General features: G+C 41.9%; 1 long non-coding RNA gene across 2 annotated transcripts; it reads left to right on the top strand.

The window, feature by feature from the left end:
* The first annotated feature begins 2557 nt into the window (after positions 1-2557).
* Positions 2558-4111, top strand: LOC122054022. Of its 2 annotated transcripts, none has more exons than XR_006132516.1 (4): positions 2558-3091; positions 3168-3302; positions 3391-3462; positions 4039-4111. It is a non-coding gene; the product is annotated as an uncharacterized LOC122054022 (long non-coding RNA). The 2 variants fall into 2 exon arrangements; XR_006132517.1 differs by having other exon boundaries at positions 3386-3462.
* Positions 4112-5203: the final 1092 nt, after the last annotated feature.

Below are 5203 nucleotides of genomic sequence, written 5' to 3'. Positions count from 1 at the left end.
TGATCAGCTATTTAGTTATAGCATTCCTCTATCTTTGTGTTCATTGCTCGATACTGGAGGTTGCTGAACCTCAGGGTGGAGAAATCACAGTATAATGGGGTACAAGACAATGGTTAGACGACTCAGCTAACATTGTCTTTATTAGGTGGCTCAAGACCTTGACCACATGATCATTTTATCAGGTCTTGTAGGCTATGTCTCAGATTCGAGGGTTCGACCTTTTATCGGTATTTGTCGAGGGACATTTATATATGAGTGTTGCGGAGATACTTGCTTGATGGGTAGATTCTTAGTCGGGAGATTGTGTGACCCTTTGACTTTGGATTGATATTCTTTTACTATGGATATTTGATTATCAGAAAGGATGAGATGATGAGATTTGACAGACTTTTGGATACATTTAGTTGTTGGCAGTGGGTGTTGAAGGTTGGATGCTTTCATTTTTCTCTATCATTGTTTAGGAGACTATCTAGTATGATTGATTGATATTGAGGATGATTGAGATTGGTGGATATGGTGAGATCAGGTGTGATGATATGTTATCTTTCGATGATATATTGGTGGATATTTGGTTTGATGATCTACTATTGGTGTTTGATGTTGATAGAGACATGAGGAGTAGCACTTGTGTGATATTTATGGATTTGATGAGTTATAGTTGGTGATCAGGTCACAGATTTGTCGAGGATCTTACGGTTGAGAATATCTGTTGTATGGATATTATGAGTCATTGGTATTACCATTTAGGCATACCGTGACCTAGATGTTTATGTGGACTCGATGTACTTGGTATTCCTAGGGTGATTAGATCATTTTTCATTGTCTCCATTGACGATGTTGTGATCTATTTTCGATCCGAGGTGGATCACGTACACTAGCTTCGCATAATTCTAGAGATGTTTCGACGGGAACATCTATATGTGAAGTTCAGTGGTGCGTATTTTGATTATCTTGTGTGGGATTTTTGGGACACATTGTCTCTGGTAGAGGGATATCAGTGGATCATGGTTAGAGGCTGTTACCAGTTGGGAGTAGTTATAGTCTATATCGGAGACTCGCATCTTCCTTGGTCTAGCTAGATATTACTGGAGATTAGATTGAGAGTTTCTCTAGCATTGTTTTGTCATTGACTGGACTATCTAGGAGGGGTAGGGAATTTTCCTGGATAGACGCTTACGAGATCAATTTTAGGAGTTGAAACGAGAAGTTGTTAACTGCACTGTCTTAGTTGTACTTTCTAGTGTAGACGGATTTGTACTCTACACAGATGTATCGTATCTGGGAGTCGGTGCAGTTCTGATATAGCATGAGCGGAGTAGTCTCGTGCTAGTAGTGAGAATTCTCGTGTAATGAGAATGAGATTCTTTATTTTCGTGGGAGATCATGTGTGTTCTCGAGTCACTTCTTATCCGGGAGAAGTTTCTGCAGGAAACAACTCATTCTAGATTTGTGGTATATGTTGTATAGAGATCTGGAGTGTTCTTATTGGTGGATTTCATGAAGAAAGACATCGCGGATTTTGTAGCCTGATGTCTAGTGTGTCAGCCTGTGGAGGCTGAATATCAGAGACTAGCAGGATGGTCTTTGTTGATTCAGGTACTAGAGTGGAATTGAGAGCATGTTTGACGAACTTTGTTGTGGGATTATCCAGGACTTGGAGAGGATATTTTGGTTTGGGTAATCATTGTTGGGTGGCGACTTTGCTCCCTAGCCATCGATTTGTAGGACGGGTTCTTTTGGATTGAGTAGCAGGATTATACTCTAGAGAGATTACATGATCTCATGGTATATCTCTGAGTGTTATATTAGATGGAGATCCATAATTTTTCATCTTGATTTTGACTGTGGTTATAGCAGACTTTGGATTACGAGCTTCGCTTGAGTATAGATTTTTCACCCTCAGACTGATGGATAGTTTGAGCACTTTATACAGATGTTGGAGGATCTGATGATAGTGGATTTTTAGATTTCAGAGTTAGTTGATTTATCCACAGTTGGTTAAGGTACAGTGTGGAAGTAGCAGATGCAGGGTGTGCTCATAGCCACAGAGTCATTGCTATTCATTTGGAGGTGGATTATTATGGTTGGAGATTTATTCATGTTATCTGGATGGAGTGGTATATGAGTATGTTGTTTGGTGGTTACCCTTGGATGAGGATCCCTGAGTAGACCAGTAAATTTGGGGACCAAATTTTTATTAGTGGGGGAGAATGTAAGATACCGTAAAATCAAATAATAAATATTATTGGACGAAAATTCTTATTGGATTTTTCTGAAATTTTTAGAAATTTTTCTGGGATTAAACAGGGTCCGTATGACCTATTTTGAGGGGATAGATTCGGGATACAATGGAGGCTTGTTTTGGAATATCCATTTAAGTGGGAGTTAATTGAGGAATTAACTTAGAGGTTAACCTAAGTATTTAAATCCTTAATTTCCGATTTCCTCTTCTCACTTTCTCCTAATTTTTCTTTCCCCGATCTCCTCTCCCAAGCCTCTCGCGCAACCTCTTCTTCCCCGACGCCAACGTCGCAAGGGAGATGATCGTTCCGGCGCCGGTTGACCCTCCATTAGCAGGTAGATGGAGCTCGATCGCCGGAAGGAAAGGGCCAACGCTTGCCCTCACGCGTGGTGCCCTAGATCCTGTTTCTGCCACCTGATTTCCTTGTCATCGTCGCCCTTCTTGCACCGCCGATCACCACGAGTTCACTGCTGGCGACGGTCTTCTCCAGTGTGTCTCGGCCGAGCCTCCCTCTTCCTTCTCTCAAGGTGTGGAGCCTCTCCTTCTTCTTGCCGATCTTGTCACCGTGCCCTAGATTGCTGACACCGAGTCTTTCTCGCCGAGCCTCCCGACCACACCACTCCACACGATGTAGCCGGATCACGCGCGCGAGCTCTCTTCGTCCCGAGACTCACCAGCGACTCAACTCCTTCCCTTCCAACCAACCGCCGCCGTCCCTTTCCTGTACCTGATCGCCGACCTCTCTGCTTCTAATCACCAACCTAGCTTCAAGATTGATGTTGGGTTTGATCCTTGGTCTGTTGTGAAGTGTCCGGCCAAGCTGCATTGATCCGGCAATGTGACCGAAAGGTGAGGGTTGAGGAGTTTGATCTCGTGATCAGTTATGGAAACGTTGATTTTGATTTAGGGTGTGTTGAGGTTGCAGATGGTTTGCTGTGGCGGTTCTTGTGGGGTGGAGGGTTGCTGCTAGGGTCCGGTGAGGCCATCAACTCCGGCAGTAATCTTCTCCAGCAGTAAAACACCAGTTGGGGCATCTGGATTGAGCTAAGGTTTTGTTGAGGTGAGTTTAATGTTGTGAATTAGGGGTTCAACAAATCCTTTGCTATATGATTGGATTTATGGATTGATTCTTGGATGAATTAGTGTAGTGCTTCTTTGATAGTTGACGGCATAGAACTTCTTGGGTTGTAAGATTCAGAATTTTGCTGTCATACCTCAAGGTGAGTGTTTTCTGGTGATGTATCTCTAGATCCTTCTATTATTATTCTGTTCTATCAGTGTTGTTAATGGATATTAGATCATGTTTAGTTTAGAGCACATGGGAGCATGTAGAGGGATTCGTTGTAGTTGGATGCTCTTGTGTTGGATTAATTGATGACTGGTAGGTTATGTATTGGATTAGATTAAGCATTCTACATGGATTGTTGATGATAGATTGTTGATGATGGTATTGGGTTAACATAGATTGTTGATGATAGATTGTTGTAATCTGTGTAGATTAGTTGAAATGGATGAATTGTGTGAAGTTGATTCATGGTTAAGGAATTAGAATTCAACTTTGATATATTGATTTGGATTGAATCTTGGATTGATTTGTGGATTTAGAAGGATTTTTGATGAGTTTGGATTAGTGTTGGATTGATGATGAATTATGTGAGTTAGATTGAGGATTATTTGGAGGATTTATCAGAGATCAGATTTGAGTGGAGTTATCCTAGTTGAGTAGGGATTTTATTTAGCTATTTTAATTCATGTGAATTTAGCTAAATAAAATATGTAAATATTGATTTATGCAGGACTTTGATATGGGATGATCATCACGACGTGGGATTTATTCTGGACACGGTCGACAAATTAAGGCGGGTATTTCTTCCTTTACCTCTATGTAGATTTTCTTGTACTTAGTGCATGGTTGTTATCCGATGGATTAGACTGCTTTACCTTATATCATATCTGTTTGTTGACTTCCTGCTAGAGACTTATGCTTGATCTTTGAGGTGTTCCATTTAATTCATATACCGTCTCAACTCTTGATATCTACTCTATGGTGATTACACGTGTAGAGTATGTCTTGTAGGGATTGTCGGGTGGCTGGTATTATCATGCTGATTGGGTATATGATGTGGACTGTACATAGGTGGGTATGTGTATAGGAGTCATCTGGTTGACCGTGCATTTACATGTGGTGTGTATATCCGTATTTGTTATGTACTTTTGGAGGAGTGTGTTGATTGCACGTCTGTGGTTTATACACGTGTCCGATGTGTTTTTATTGGAGGATACATGTTGATTGTATATGTGGGGTTGTCCATGTGTGTCTGATATGTTCATTGGGGATTATTGGTTGATTATACATGTGTAGTTGTATACATATGTTTGGTGGGATATGTGGCGGTATCATGACGATTATACTCATGTTGGAGGTATTTATGAGGTTTGGGGTTGTTGCATGGATGATGATTATATATATATATCATGTTCATCATTCATTGCATCTGATGACCATTGTCTCCCTTGTGGTGAGAGAGTCATCAGTTGGTTTGGTTTAGCACCGCCCACTCGGCCACTCATGGGTAGTGGTAGTTGGAGCAGTTGCTGCTAGTCCTGTCGTGCCACCCGGTCATGAGGTTTAGTGAGATCCGGCGTTGTGAGCAGTCAGGGACCCTGATGCTATTTAGCTAGATAGCTATTAGCGGACTGTCCGCCTCGACCACTATATAGTGGGCTGGAGGGTAGTACAGTCGTCACAGACCCAAGCCTCTCGGCCATACAGGGGTCGTGGTGTCTAGAGAGGTGGCGGGGGTGACCATGGAGCATGCATACGCAGTTATTATTCTTGCATTTGATGCGCGGTGCATCTGCATTTGCATACATGCCTAGTAGTTACTAGTTGCATGTGATTGTCGTTGTTGCACTTGATTGAGATATGGTTGTTGCATTTGGTTGCCATGCTGCATACAT

This window comes from Zingiber officinale, chromosome 3A, assembly GCF_018446385.1.
Source record: "Zingiber officinale cultivar Zhangliang chromosome 3A, Zo_v1.1, whole genome shotgun sequence".
Classification (NCBI taxonomy): Eukaryota; Viridiplantae; Streptophyta; class Magnoliopsida; order Zingiberales; family Zingiberaceae; genus Zingiber; species Zingiber officinale.
Note: the sequence above shows the minus strand (reverse complement) of the source record. Positions and strands in the feature narration are given on the sequence as shown.